General features: G+C 42.7%; 2 long non-coding RNA genes across 2 annotated transcripts in view; both read right to left on the minus strand.

Moving 5' to 3' along the window:
• Positions 1-987: 987 nt before the first annotated feature.
• LOC126917957 (uncharacterized) overlaps positions 988-16,495 on the minus strand; it is a 53,520-nt gene continuing 38,012 nt past the window's right edge. The window contains exon 3 of the long non-coding RNA XR_007711144.1: positions 988-2,173. This is a non-coding gene — a long non-coding RNA (uncharacterized LOC126917957). The remainder of the gene's footprint in view (positions 2,174-16,495) is intronic.
• LOC126917955 (uncharacterized) lies at positions 8,728-13,398 on the minus strand. Its single transcript, XR_007711142.1, has 2 exons — positions 13,241-13,398; positions 8,728-12,827 (listed from the first exon to the last, which is right to left on the minus strand). It is a non-coding gene; the product is annotated as an uncharacterized LOC126917955 (long non-coding RNA).

Below are 16,495 nucleotides of genomic sequence, written 5' to 3' on the forward strand. Positions count from 1 at the left end.
AAAATTCCGTCACAATGGCCACACATCAACTCCCAGCACGCCGCGTTTTCTCTGTGGTCTACGCCTCTCGCGCGCAGGGCCCTTCTGTTGTCTCTCTATAGGGTGTACTGCCGTCGTCTTCAGGTTCCTCCTCCGATACGCGCGTCGAATCGCGATTAAGATTTCCCTTTACTGGAGAAGAGCATTCGTGGACGATTGGAAATCGAATTAGTCTGTGTTTCGTTCTTTGATTCTCTGATCGAAAGTTTGCGAATTTAAAAATTGAAAGGAAATTTAAACTAACGTATAAGGTTGTTCAGAAAATTCTTAGACAAATTTAAATCAAATTTGAGAAAGGTATATTTCCACAGAATTTATATTTTGTCGAATAAAATATAGGAATATCGTTTCTTTCAAATAAGAGCAGAATTCTAACAAATTTAACCGAGGAAGAAGGAGGAAAGAGTTGGTTATTTGATAAAATTAATAATAAGCTACCCTCTTCCAATCTTACAAAAATTTCCTTTTCCTCCTCTTAGAAAATTTAAACTGCTCTGCATAACAAATATAAAAAGAACAATAAGAAGCAAAGAGAACAACAAAAAGATCATGATAAAAAATATTAACTAGTGATTTTATGAAATATTTTATGCTTAAAGGTAAGTGGTGCGCTGGAAGAGATTTAAATACTGTAATAAATGTGTCTGTAATCGAAGATAAGTTTAAAACGAACGCACAAGGCAAGGGGAATTAATGAGGATAAACACGATGAATGTAGTACCTAGATATTTCACGCTGCGTTAATTATTTGTACAAATTTTTATCCGCCTTATAGAGATACTAAAAATGCATTTAAAGGCACGCAGAAGTATCGTGAAACTAAATCGCAAAATAACAGTATGTACTGGTACCATAATATCGGGTTCAGTAAGAGAGAGGAAACGATTGGATCATTGGATAGGCGGAGGACTTCGTTTTAGGAATGAGAAACGGCGAAGTTCGGCTTGATTCATGGCTACACCTGACGGTGAAGTTCACAGTTTATTTCTGAAATGTTTCTCCGCTATTTCTGCGCTACGTTAACAGTCAGTTCACGCAATCAAGGAGGGATTCCATGGAAAGCCTCTAGATACAGCAAATTCCCTTACAGTAACCATCTCTATCTTTAGCGAAATAACAAATGGATTAGCCCAAAGAGAAATTTATCGGCTAATGCAGTTCAAAAATAAGAGTAATATGAAGTATAATTACTATAAATTTACCACATTAACTGAATAAATTAGACATACTATTTTAAGAAAGCAGTAAAAAAATATTATTTAAAAAGAAATCTATCTACTTTACATTATGCAATAATATCTTCTTTACGCAAACATCAGGAAAGATAATGTTCTATTATTAACGATAAAATAAAAAAGAAATTTTGCTGCATTCGATTCTAAAGATTAACTGAACAAGGAAGAAAAAACAAGCCGAATAATATCGAGAAAGTAATCGACACGAACAAACAAAATTAACTAAACGAACAGAAACAGAATTCAATAAACCAAAAGTTCTGTACCATATCAAATCTGATTTTCCAAATAATAAAACACCGAAATTGAAAAATTCTTGAAGTGGCAGAACTGAACACGAACTGTTGTCGAAAAATGAAAAACGAAACGAATTACTTCTTAATTTAAAATGTCAAATATTTCAATTCACAACGCGTCACCCGTTAGATGAAAGAAAGCTCTCGCTGGGAGCAAGCGTTCAGGTAGCAAAACCGGCGTGGCTGCTGCGTTTTGTCGTCCTTCGTGAGTCGTCCTCGTTCTCCTCCTCGTCATCGTCTTCCTCCGCCTCCCTGTTCCTCTTCCTTCCAGCCCCGTTGTCTTCCACAAAGTGAACCCGTCAGCGAATCGTACGTCGAATAACCATAAAGTCGTCGCTTTATGCTGGAATCGTATTCCCAGCGTTCCCGTGGACACTCGTCCGGGATTAAAGTCGTCGGTTCTTTAATCGTGCCGAAGGATATGACGCTCCGGAACCATTCTACGGTCACGATTATGTACGAGGACCCAGCCAACCGATACACACAAAGGTAAAACCTTGGATTTGCGACCGCGAAACGGTCAAGCCATCGATGATGCGATGCACCAGTGATAAACGTGAATGGGATGAAGACTGTTCGCCATTGGTAATGTGGAATGTTTCCCTGGAATAATATTTGAATATTTGAAGCATATGAAAATTGTTAGAAGAGCATAAATAAGGCTAGTCGTTATACAAAATTTATGATAAACGTTCGTATCTATAAATAATAGAATTTTGATTTTTACTAGGAATTAATAGAAAGAATTTACGTTCGATTTAAATCCCAAATAGTATATGACGTAGTGTCGAAGAATATCATAAAAGAAATTCCCGAATATTTGAGTTAATCAAACGAATATCGATGTTTTGGTACTAATTAGATATTTCTAAATATAATTTTCGTGACATTTGCCGAATAATTAATTAGAACATTGTTAGCATCAGTCACTTATTGCATTATCTTTGAGATTTAAAGTTTACTTGAACAACGAAGAATTAAAATGAATAGAAAGGTTGGTTGGTAATTAAATACGCTGTTTAATATTATTATTATAAACTTATCAAATCCTCTTACATTAGAAGAACAAATGAAGTTCATGAAAGTGTATCAGACGCCGGGAAACATTGAATCATTGGAGCTGAAGCTTACGGTCCGCCTGTGACAGCAGATTCGTCGAGACGCAGGTAATTTCTCATTAGAATAAATTACGACAGATGCAAAACTGACGTTTAAAACAAATTGCATAAACTCTTTCGCGAAAGTTTAATAAAATCATTACGTACGTAGACGGTTACTTTTTAATTGCACTCCAGCCCTTATCGCAAACCCTTGCAATTAAACCGTAATTGCAAGACAATCGCCAGGGAAGTAGAACCAATAGAGGAAGCCGCGGAACGATTTCCCCCTCGTCGCAAAAATAACACGAACCCCGATTGGAACAACCAAAAATACAAGCGACGATATTGTTTGGCTAGACATCAGAGGGAAGCCGCTTCTCGCGCTGGCTCGCGTCAACTTTCAACCACACGACATTCTCGTTTGTCCTCTTTGACAACCCGCCGAATGGGGCAGCCGTCGACTTGTTTATCCAAGCCTTCCTCGTCGATTCCTGTCGTTGAGAAACGTTCGATCCATCCGTTTCACGCCGTTAACGACGGTTATCGCTCGGCTTACACCGGAGCCAGTCCAGGTGAACTAAACAGCGGCCAGAAACGACGAGGGCCGATAGAGGATGTCGTTGATAGCTTCCGACACCGATGGAATTATTTATGCGAACGCTTTAATAAGATAATAATGCAAAAGAGGCGGAATGGTTGTAAGAAGTGTGTAAATACAAGGTTGAAATTGATCCACTTTGATTTGGGTTGGTATGAAGCTCTTGGAGAATGGGGGTTTTTACAAAAGAATTAATATTTCTGTGCAAAGAAAGACAACAGCAGGAAGGTTACATTTAAATTGTCACTTAAGAATTACATACTCTATTACAAATTTTTGTATTCTTATCATTGAAACGTTTTCAAAATACTATTGTACGTACGTGTTCTCGGAACACTTTATTACTTTAAATCAAGCCTGATACGGTATATTAAATTATTTAACTTGGTCTCGCTGTATTTCTACAATATAATTGTGCAAAAGAAATAGTCAAATGATATAACTGAAAAATGAAAGTAATTTCTAACATACACTGAAGTCTAAAGGCTAAAGCGTATGAGCAGCCGTGAAAGTGTTAACAAACAATTTAGCTTGCCGCAAAATCAACGAGTCACTATTGGAAAGTTTCGTGGAGGAGGTATCGTATAGTTTGTAAATCACACTTGTAAGACAATTCTATTCTCCTTCTTCCAACTAGGACGAGCCAAAGAAACACGAATTACGTATGGCGGGGCGATAACAGAACGGCGTTCCCATTTCAGGGTAGTCGGTTACATTTTCGCGGGACGAGCTTACATAAATAACGAAGGCGCGGGTGCAGCAAGCCAGAAACACTGTTACAATCACAGTTCGCGGAATAGCTCGATTCCCCGCGAGTACCATAACTCACTTTATCATCGAGCCTCTTAATGAGTCTTCGCGTTTATTCTCTTTTCGTTTTTTCTCTCTTCCTATCTCCCTCTCTCTCCCTCTATCACCCTGTGCCTATTTCTCCCTACTCTTCCTCGCGTTCATCCAACATTTGCCAGCGGTTTTCGCGCGCAATATAATAGGATATGGGATCCACGAGCGAAGGAAGCCAGCCAACGCGAAGTGGTTATGGTCTATATCCTCTTTCACCCGTGGTGATCCTGGCCAACGATAAAGACGGAAGCTCAAATAAATCGCGCCGCCGCCGGATGCTAGACACCGAACGTACCGGCCGCGAAGAATAACGAGGATTTCATTCCTTCGGGGTTACCCCGCCTAGCTGCTGGATCGCGTCGTTTCAGCGTCATAAATATGGCGGAAAGCTGCCGGATGGAAAAAACTAGGAAGAACGCGTATTTATGGCCGATGGAAAGCTTCACATGTCACTTCGTTCGTATTTCTTCTTTGTATCTCTTCTATTTTTTTTTATTCGTCTTTGTCTGCATTTCTATGGAATAATGTTATGGAACAGTAGCATTTGGATGAGTTGAGTTCCGATTGAGTTTCATTTTCATCTTCATCTTCGTTCCTTTTATTTTCTTCGCCTTCCAGTTCCTGTATTTCCACATTTGTTATTGGGGGAAAACGTTCGTTTGGGTGGGGCAGGGAGCAAGAAAGAAAGAGAGAAAAAGAAAAAACGCAAGAGCGAGGGTTGGTCGATTTCCTTACACGGGGCAGTAGGAAATGCGTATCGTGTTGCCCGTGATAAATGGCCGCCAGTTAACGGCATAGAAACATTGTTATATCGCAGGGAAAAAACATCACGCCTCTTATGGAACTTTTATAATTTCATTTGCCGGTCTGCTTCCGGTTTGACGACGGTTCCGCCGTTGTTACGACGCCACAGTGTTATCCAATGATTTTGCGTTTCTCTTCTCTTCCTGTGGAGGGGAGTAATTGGAGTGGACCTTTGCGATCAGATGCCCGATTTGATAGCGCGGTACATCGGTCGATGGGGGATTTATTCGTTTCTCCAGTCGCCACGATGGGATTGGAAATTTCATGATTATTTCCAATAAGTATTGTATATTTTGAATCGAGCAAGGTCCATTTCAAAATGGGAGATTTGGCCAGCTTAATTGATCGCGAGAGAGAAATATTAGATCATTAGATGCTTCAGCGAGTGGAATTTTCGCGGAATTAATTGTACACGTTCGATTTTACAGCGTGATCATTAATCTACCGAAATTTCCTGGAATTTCTATCGTGAATAACGAGCGACGAAGAAATCAGGGCCAAATACTGCCCCGGTATTTTCGAAAATTTTAATAAAATAACTATTTATCAAGGTAGTAAGCTTGGAAGGATTTTCATGAAAATGTTTTACGCATAAATGTTTCAAACAAATTATTCGATGTTTCAAATAAATCGCTATTTTGACAATTAGAGATAAGGAGAGGTACTTCTTTATTCATGGCAAAACTATAGATTTAAATAACGATATGAAATATTAAAAATATCATATATAATCATATATCGTATATCATATATATCGTATAAGACAAGTTATTCGATATACATGTATTATATGTGCGATGTTAATGATTCCTGTAACCAGAGACGGCCACTATTTCGTCTCATTTTTCCGCTTATCGTTTAAATTTATTTTTCACGTGTACTCTTTTCTTCTCTCCCCTTGGAACGCCTCATTTTTGCTCCAACTCAACATGCTCACGAACTGTAACTCTGGTATCGGTCGAGAATAATCCATATTTATGCGATAGGAGAACGCGGCTCGTTCGAAGCGCGGATTTATGTATCTAGAATCTAGATATTCCATTTCTCTGATGTGCATGCGTGTTCTTTAAAACCTTCCTTAGATTCTCTGATGCATTGTTGCTTTTAATTTCAAATTTGCTTTGCTAGGATATGACTCGAGAATAATATATTTATCTACTTTTTCACTGTTGGTTACCTATCAAAATATTATTTTTTATTGCATTAATTTGGCTAGAATCCACAAGAAGACCAATTAATGTACACAAAATGCAACATCTAATTTAAAGTTTAGCCGAACAAATTCATTTTCTGAACATTTCCCGATTCTAGCATCACAATGTGTCGGAGTATGTGATTAACTTTTAATTACTCGACATTTAGACAATTAAGATATCTACTGTGTCTACACAGAATCTAACACGTATTTCATACAAGTCGAATATTTTTTAGTGCTATTAACACTTAACAATTATATTATGGATCTATTCACCGATATCGCAAAGGATTAAATACAAATTAAACTTTTGCGATGTCTACATATATTGAAAATATGCGTCCGAATGTTGGTAATTGACAATAGTTAACGTTAACATCATAAAAAAAGACGGTGAAATATAGATCGAAATAATCCGGAGAAAGATCCGGCGCATCGATGCTGGATTCTTAAACGCGTCCAAGCAGGTGGGACGATGCTAACCGAGATATCGCCGGCGCGAACACGCAGCTCGCTCTCGCCACGAGGGGAACTATGCTTTTCTTATAGAGTGTGAGATGCATTTTTTCAGCTTCCATTTGCAGACAATCGACGCGGTAATCACGGGTTGGGCGCCGGAAGCCGAGAAGATATTCGCGCGCTCGCGATCAGATAACCCTCTACTGCCTTTGCCTGACCTGCCTTGCTTTCTTATTCCTCCTACCCGTCCTCCACCTCCTGTTTCGCCGTCATCCACTACCTTTTCCCTCCCTTCCTTCTCTGTCTATGTGGGTTCGTTGCCAAGCATTCGGCCTCCGTTTCGCCTGACAGGCCGGCCAGAACAATGAGACGAACTTAACAGGATTCGTAAAAGCGGGAGAAACCGAACGCGAAACGCTACGCGGATGATCGTTATCTTCGCCAGATCTGATTCACCGCCCACGCAAGCTTGCACGCGGGCTTGATCGTGTTTATGAAGTGGCTGGCCGTTGCCTGAATGGCGGACGGATTAATTAGATTTCGAACGCCGCCACGGTGAAAGCTTCCCGCGTTTCTGCCTCGACCCGTGTCGAGTTGAATGAAACTCGAGCTACTCCCAGCTCCAGGCTTCTTCTTGTGTCGGTCTTAACGGTGTGCGTTGTGGCACGCATCGAAACGCGCTTCCTTGCGTTCCTGGCTTCTCATTGTGACTTAAGGTTTGGCTCTATGTGAAAGAACACAGGTAAAATGCAGGATAAGTATATTTTTATCGATTTTTCTTTTTAAGGAAAAAAGAAATATTTTAATATAAAATGATTTAATCTAAATATAAGAAGACTTTAACAAGTACAAAGATACTGTCGATGAAATTTTGTAGAAGTTAAAAGCATAGCTGTTAGGATAACGATATTTTAATATTATGCGAAATAATATTGTAAAATCGGTGGAAGAATATTGTTCGTACGTTGCTACATGGAAGACGATCAGAAAAACCACTATGATCTCAGGACTCGGTCTCCCACGAGCTTTTAGACACTATCGTCGAGTTGTTCCGTTATTAACAATTCAATCTGAGCATCGAGCGAACCTCCCAACGACGACCAGGCGGTACCAGCGTGATTGTCGAAGGTTGGTGACATTCACGGTGGCAATCGAGGGGCTGTGACGACGAGTATCAAGGCGGTGCGCTTCCTGGAGTTTCTGTGGCACTCCGATCGGCCGTTGTACGGCGAGTCCAGGGCCCGGAAGATCACCGGGTATACGTCTCCCGCGGGGAAACATACCATTTATCCACGTCAACCTCATTCACCAACACCGGCATGTCCCAGGCCGCAATCTACGATCCTTCCCCACGTGACGGTGCCGCACATAAATATACTTGATGCACGCGCACACGCACCGAGAGCGTTTGCCCTCTTCCCTCCCGTGTCCTCGTTCCGAACACCACCACCACCAACGCCGCCGCCCCCTTTTTCCTTCTCTGTCTGCTCTTCTCAGCTCGTGTCCGCGCGTTCTGGCTGCAACGTCCTCGTTCAACGCGAGATGCAAGCCCGAGCAACGTAGCGAGCGCACGGTAACACGCGAGACCGCGTGGAACACACGTTCCGTGATCAGAGAGACCCAAAGGTGGACAGGTGTGCATGTACACCGTGAATATTGTAGGCTCTACAACATAGAGAATGTCCGTGTGTGAAGGTATGGCCATTGTGCGTGTCTGGCCGTGTGCGAGCGTTAAGGTAGACACACGTGGAACAGGCGACCGCGGCAGATTCACACTGAAAAGAGTCGGCATCCTGCTGCTTGGGCGGCTCGCTGTGGATAGACGTCGCGATAAAACGCGGTTAACACGGAAATTAACCGTTATATCTTTGCACTTATTTACTCTTACACAAGCCAGATAACGTAGCGAGCGAAACACCGTATTTTACATAATGCAATCGGCCCCCGAGCTTAGACGATGCACCGCTGCTTGAATCAAGGGCCCGAACCGAGCATCCCGGATCCGTTACCGATTTTACCGATTCTTTGCCTCTTCAAGCTTACCTTAGGATACCGTGAAGCATGAAACGTCTCAAGATATGCTGAATTTAGAGTAGACTGGTTATATTACTTGAATAGATTCTTTGATGTCATGTTGGAAAGAGTGGAAGATCAGATCTCGAAGATTTATCGGTTGTTTATTTTTGATCGGTTTTGATAGGTGTAGAGATTACAAATTGCTATAATGTATGACAGATAGTATCAACCAAACATTTGCAGCCGTTTCTTTACTTGTACCTATACTGGATGTTCTACTAATTTCGGTAATTTTCTTTATCTCGATGGATTTTTAACTACAGAATTTGCCAAGATAAAAGAATCGTAAGTCGGAGATTCGTTTTAGCGATGGATTGACGACGATTACTTTGTTACATTTCTGCTGTAATTCCAAACTTTCAGCAGATAACATGCGTATGTAATGAATCGAAGAACAGCAGAAGTTCGATGTAACTTTACTTTTAATCATTTACAATTTTGAAAAAACTGTAGTTAGATATTTAGGTTGAAAAATCATTTAATCGTAGTTAGACGAAGAATAAAGTATTTTGTTAAATATCTAGAAATTTCTTTGCTATTAATATTTTACTATTATTATGTTTCTTCAAAGATACGTTTAATCTTCAAAGCTAACGGATGAAGTAAATCTTCGTTAATCTTAGATTACCTTGAAATTGGATGATACGATGTTGGGAAGTGGATAAGGATTGCTAATAACTCTGCAGTTACTTATGCACGACGTCGAGATACATGTATTTCGAGATTAGCATAAAGAAAGTGTTAACGAAGCCTTCAAATTACACTCGGGTTCAATTACGCTAATTAATTTCTCTTTCTCACGATTGATGGAACCAGTCGGGACACGAGTTTCGGAGCGACTCAAACCTAGCTTGAAATATTGCCAATTTACAAAATTTAGAATACGTCTCTACCGCAATATCAGCATGTCGATCAAGGTCCCTTACTTGAGAACTTGTCATCACTTGAACCGTACTATTTCCCTTGAATTTTTAGAAGCAAACCTAATTAAAGAGACAGAGGACAGTCTCAAAGCAAATATATCAAACTATTATTCCTCGACTCTTCACCAATATTTCCATTTGCTGCCACAAAATCGTTATAATCTTTTTTTTTGAAAAATCGAGAGATTTCAATCAGTAAACGATGTAAACAACGAAAACAAAAAAATGCTGAATGCAATCTTAAACGTTGTATGAGCTACGATAAATAAAACTCAAATTATAAATATTATATTTAAAACGATATTTCTTATTTATTATACAAATTCTTGCTTACAGCACTTCAACTTCGCGATTATTTTAAACACATTAAAAAATGACGAATTTAAAAAAGAAATAATCAGGGACATGTTATGCCTCGTCAAACTACTTTGTCTATACTAACTACAAGCTAAGACAATTTTTCACCCCTAAAGAACCCAAATTTCGATCCTCGACCCAATTCGATGTTCTAGGATACTCTAGGTCCGTTCGCTCGAACCCCGTGGCAATTTCCTTGGAATCCTCGTGGAGACGTAAGTAGAATCAGCCGTCGAAAACGGCCTCCAGCGGCATTCGCCAGATGACTCTCGTTCTCGGCACGGAGAATCCCCAGGTCCGTGGATGCTGGTGGGACCAGTTCCATCTCCACGCGGCTCGGTGGCTCGCCCGTTTCCCATCAGCACAGTGTCAGTCTGAATAGCACGTCGACCAATCGGACGACTGCTTTATCTTCGTACGTTCCTCCCATTGGCTGGAACCGGTCGGGTTTCTATCGAGCGGGCGTCAGAAGGCCGCGCCTAGCAGAGAGAGGTTGCTGCTTCGGATCTGGGGTTAGTGTACCTTCGTTTTCCCCTCCAGCAGATCGGACAAGGACACCAGAGTACCGGCAAGAGAGAATGAGAGAGAAGAGAGAGGGAGAGGGAGAGAAAGAGAAGAAGTGGTTGTAGAGGGGTGGAAGAGGAGATAGACCTAGTGCTCGTCTTCTTCTTCGTTAATATTGCTTTCAGCCTTCCCTCTGCTAGGCCGTTCCGAAAGTCCCTGATCGATATGACGTCGCATCCCCGGAGTCTTGGAGCGGGACAGACCTCGTGCACCCTTCCTTCGCGTCATGGGGGTTACTTCAAGCCGTCTTACGTTTCTCTCTGTGCTCGTAATCTCCAAAGATTGCGAGACGGAGAAGCTTCCGTTGATTGAGAGTACTCGGATCGGTGGGACTTTTCCTTTCCTTCTTTTTTTGCTCTCTTTCGTAGATGCTCATTGGAGGGAAACGGGGTTGCGACCTCTGTCGCGTCTTCTCGTTCGAGTGGATTGAATTTTCGAGTCGACTCGGGACATCTGGGATGAGGGTGGCTGCGATCGCGACTCGAGAGCGCCGTGTTTCCAAAGTAGGTTGATATCTCGTCTCGTTCTCTGGCGAACGAATTTTAGGGCGAATCTGATCGTTAACGATATTTATTCCATGTACCAATTCCGTACGAGGTTAACCTATGAATCTCGTTAAGTACGATCCACTCCCTTTCTCTTCGGCATAGACATATACGATATTACTGGAGGATCGAAAGTGGCGTCGGCCTGCAGGCCGATTGCAATCAATCACAGTAGAAACAGCCGTCGATCAGACTCGTGTCGTTGGTTCTCTATTGTTCCGCCTTCCGTAAACGGACTCCGCGACGAATTCGAGGAAAGTCATCGAACGTAATTGCCGTGAAACGCGGCTCAAAAACTCGAAACGCGAGAAGAAGCTGTCGATCGGTGGTAACGGCGCATAAAATCGGCGAGGCTCGATTCGTGGGGACCGTGTACGATTGTGCCTCGGTTAACGAACTTAATGGGATATATGTGCTTGGTGGTGGAGAGAGAAAGAGAGGAAAAAGGGGAAGGGAAAAAGAGAGCATACGGCACTCTAGAGACACGATTCCGTCGCGTACGGTGAGCGATGAATTTCCGTCGTGTTCAGTCGAATACGCGTGCGGCCACCGGTTTCGTGGCCAAATATAGTCGGCCGTTTTCAGGCCAACGAATCCAGAACTGGCCGCCGAGGACAATACGTCTAACTGTCACCGTGATTCGATTACAATTAAACCGTGTAAGAGAAAATCTAGCGTTGACGAAACAGGTGCACGCGCTCACGTCTCGTGCAACATTACCCGTTCGCTATTTCGATTCGTTTTGTCCTATTTAGTGGAATTGTTTGGCTTTCTTGCGATTCGAAGTTAAGAGGTACGACTTTTTCTACTTCGATTTTACGAAGTATGAGGTTTTTATGAGATTGTTTCAAACAGATACTTGAAGATTGTGGGCTGAGTGGAAAGAAGTGAAGAAGGGTTTGAGGATAAGCCCCGTCTTTCTTACGTTGTCATTGTTTGTAATCTTCACCAATCGTCGGATCTCATTTAGAATCGTTAACTACCGTATCGTAATAAGATATCTGAAGTTTCTCATTTAAAGAAATTTCACAATTCTAATATCAATCACTTTCCCGTGCGGAAATAAGGTAATGAGTATTTTCGTCAAAACTCAAAAAGCTTTAACACCGTGTTTCGACATTCGCCGCGATTAATCTCGCGAGGACGCGGTAGAAGTGCGCCTGGCTGGTCGGTCGATTTAACATTCGGAAAATCCCTTGGCTTTCGCGGGATTATCGTACAAAATCCGCGTGTGTTGGGCAGCGCGTTTCTAAGCGGGTTCTGCGGCGGGCCGGCACGGCATTCATTATTCATGATTAGCGCCTCTAGCTCCTGTCGACGTCGTTTTCAAAGCGTTTACCGGTGCGTTCGCGTTTCACTCTCAATTAATTTGTAATCGTGCCAGGTGGGGGCGAGAGGTTAGGAGGAGCAGAGGGTGCAGGAGGAGGTGGGACCGTATTGAATGGGAAGAGCGCGGTTCCACTACTATCAAAGAGAAATGACGTGACACGCGAATGGTTAGTCACGCGTCACTCACGCATACAGCTACAAATTGCGTTTGCTCCGAACGGGCCAGCAGCAATGTTCCAGTTCGCCGCTGCCGGACGAAAAACGTGTTCCTGCGACGATTTTAATATCGCTGACCGTTTGTCACGCGGCCTGCGACGAGATACTCTGGAACGTACGCGCGCCGGTCTCGTGTGCCTGCCGCTCGCTCGAGTACTCCGCCGCCTCTCGTCGTTCGATGTTCTTCTCGTCAACGGCCATTTGTTTCCCCATCCGCATTTTAAACTTGAACTTCGTTTTTCATTTATCTGTAGGAAATGGAATATCGATATCGTATTTGCGGAATTAAATGAGATTCTTCTTTGTTTGGCGGATCAAGATACTTTCAGAGGGAAGAAGATGGAATGTACTATTTATTACAATTCTGGGATTTCAAGGTTCTTTTCACATGCACGTAAATATATTTGAAAGGCTGAGAATACATTTCACGTAGAATTAAAGACATTCGAAAGGCAAAAGATGGTTTTAAAGATTTCCAATATCGTTTCCAGAATTGGATCAAGGAGACTAAGTTCCTTGAAAGTCACTTTGATTCTCCAAAATCTACAAAAACTAAGTTCGATTACTTTTAACTCAGAAGCTCACGTATTACACCTATCCGATACAGAAACCATTCTTTTGCCACACCGGGATCTGCACAGTGAAACTCTTCCAAACCTACCGCTCCAAAACCCAATGCACCTAAGGAGCACCCATCCTTCTCAGCCACCCAAAGCAGAGCACCCAAGAACCTTCGACATCCCACAAACCCGATGACATAATTGACGCCCGCGAAGCGAGTTGTTCGAAGTGATTCTTGTCATCCGGCACGGAGGTCGACTAGATGCCGGCTACGTCGACGCGTCGTAGACGAGGACGCCATACACGATCGGATATAACGTAAACGAAGACAGAGAGAGATCGCGGGAACGCGCAAACGCCAGGCGTCCCGACGCCTCTACCCCGTCGGGGTAGCCACCGAAAACCCCACCCCGTGGCTGCGACATCGGTGCACGCGGGGGCCAGCCCCTCTATTCTGCCATGCCGACGTCCGCCCCTGGCCCTGGCTGGCCAGCCCCAGGATCGTACTATTACGCCGACGGGGAACAGCTTCCCTCGCGGCCAACTCGACTGCCGACCTTATCCGCGACGCGCACGATTTTCCCTCGCCGGGCAAAAAGAGGAGCGGCGTCTCTCGGTCGGACGGGAAAGTGGCGTCTTCCGGCTCGGTTCCGTCGCCGAAACGAAACGGCGAGACACGCGAGAACGTGGCTGCGACACGAGTCCCGACCCCTGGTGATGATCTGCGGGCAAAGGTGATAGAGCAAGTTCTCGAGTGCGAGAGGAGAGGATCGACGAGAGGAACGAGACTGAATACGGGGAAGCAGGTAGAGGAATCCAAGGGTTGAGGTGGTTGATGGCGGTTGAGCAACGGGGAAGTTGGACGATTGAAACAAGATCAGAAATATTGGATGTTGTATGGAATTATAGTGGTCCTCGTGGTTTCGTTCGTGGATTTGTTCGTGGAATCGTGTGAATGTTAGGATAATTTCGTGGACGCGTTGGGTATAAGTAGTGACATCACGACGTGAGTGATGTCTTGGATGATGTGCGAAGCTTAAAAGTATCATGTTTGAATAGTAATCACGTTGCCACAAGAAATATGTAATTTTGGTAAATTTTTAAATGCTTTGGTACTAATATAATAAACTGGGCTTTTAGTGTTCTTTACTGGCATAACAATTTGGTTTAGTTTTATCGCTAGAACCTAAGGAATTGTTCGATAGATTATAATTCGACTTCAATAGATTCCAATTCCATTTCTATGAATTCCGACGCGAATACCATTTTTGAAGCAGGAAAATTAAATAATAAGTAATTAATCGATTCGAAAGAATTGCATGACACCTATTTCACGCTATTCGGCTTTCCAACGCAGCATTTTCAATCGTCCAACGCTCTGCCTCGACTTTCTCACCTCACGACTGCCGCGACCGCTTCCGACGGACCTCGAAAACGTCGACATTCGACTCTCGATCATCGACACTGAACCTGGAAAACCTTCCTACCCGTGATTCAAGGTCGACGCTGCCATTCAGATGGAAATAGCCAGGTTCGTGGAATAAATTCAGCGTTGTGGGAACGCTGGGACAGGAAGCGACGGCAGACAACGAGCAGACAGAGGAAACGTCAAAGACGTCGGTAGCGTCGGTGGATTTCACCGTCGTGTTTACAGCTGGTTAAACTAACAATCATGTAAGTATGGATTCAAGATGAATTGGAGCATAGAAACAGAATTTCAAGCGAGGTTAGAACGAAGGCTGGTGTTGATTTAATGACTGAGATTGGCAGGATAATTGAGATGATCTTTATTGCAATTTAAGACCTTTCTATCTACTTGACGGTAATATAGGGATCATAGATAATACGTTTCACTGTGTGCTAAATTAGCGTTACTGTGTAGATGTACAATGATTGAACAAAACGGATGAGATTATGTCTTTAATATAAGATAACTGTTGTTAAGTACTTTTCATTCGTATTAAAGCTTTTTAACCCTTTTAATATAGATCTTTTTTTTTGCCACAGGAAAAGATATTTCCTTCATCAATTATTAATAGTAGAAGCATAGTTTCTTTAGTGAAATATATTCCTCTTTATAACGAAGATATAATGTATTGAAATTAGAACTACTTTTATGGAAAATAAATTCCAATGCCGTTCAGCGCTGATTAGTAACTTGTTAAAGCATAACCTTGCGTATATGCATCATCAAATGAGAATTTTTCTAAGAGTATATCTAGAAAGCGCATTTCATTCTATCTTATCATCAACCAAAATTACCCAACCTACTCCCCATCACCCATATACATGTGCGATCGTTCTGCAATCAAACGAAACACCCGAACTCCATGACAAATAATAAAGCAAAATCCGAATCGGAATATGAAAGTCAAAGAAGCAGAAACACAATTAAAGGAAAGAACAAAAGAATAAGAGGAGCGCGAGTAGAATAGTTGTAAATCAAGGAGCACACGTTCAGTCTAATACGTCGGTGACAAGCGGCAGCAAAACGGCGTCACCTTGTGTAGGAACGAGGTGTACGGTGATTCCAGGCGACGTCACCTTCCATTTAACTTACGGAAATCACGTGCGGCCCGCGCTCGTAAAGGACGTTGAGTTATTGTGGCGATCCGCAAGCTTCTACTAATTAGCTCGCGGCCGATTCGAAACCGAGAGAGCCACTGCCCCGGGAGTCATTCATTAACGGGACAGCAGTCACGAATTGTTTTCATTCATCGGTTCTTGCGTGCGCCGCCGCCGAGAAGTGTCCTGAATGAATGCGGGGCCGCCTCTCCATCTTCCTCCTCCGCCTGCCTCCTCCTCCTCCTCCTCCGCCGCCTCCAAGAGAAGGAGGAGGAGGCTCCGAGTCCTTCGGCCACGGTGCTCTTTCTCGTCATCGTGATGACGACGTGGAAAAAAGTTCCGGTTCGTGTCGCCTGTGAATTTTCACCCGCGTGAAATCGAGGACGAGTGGCTCGACCAGCCTCGAGTGTCAGCCCGCCAAATACAATTGTGGTGGCAGAAGCTACCAGAGGAAAATTCATGGGCCAGTGGCCGGTACGCGATTAAAGTGTAAACGTTTTTATTTATCGTTGCTCCATTGTATCGTTGTTCATTTTATGATGGCTGGAAATTGTACGTGGAGGTTGCGTGAAAATTGGAAATCGTTTTGAAGGTTGTTTTATGGACGGTGGGGAAACGAGGTTTGAAAATAGAATCTGTAACTAATGGTAATTTCATACGAGTATATGCTATCCTCAAATGCGAATTTTCTAAGCAATTTAATAATATTAATCAACGTTAGAGAATATATATATGTACATTGTTATGAAATCGAAAGTGTTACCCGGAGAGCTCCTTAGATAACACGTTA

The sequence above is a fragment of the Bombus affinis genome, chromosome 6 (assembly GCF_024516045.1).
Source record: "Bombus affinis isolate iyBomAffi1 chromosome 6, iyBomAffi1.2, whole genome shotgun sequence".
Classification (NCBI taxonomy): domain Eukaryota; kingdom Metazoa; phylum Arthropoda; class Insecta; order Hymenoptera; family Apidae; genus Bombus; species Bombus affinis.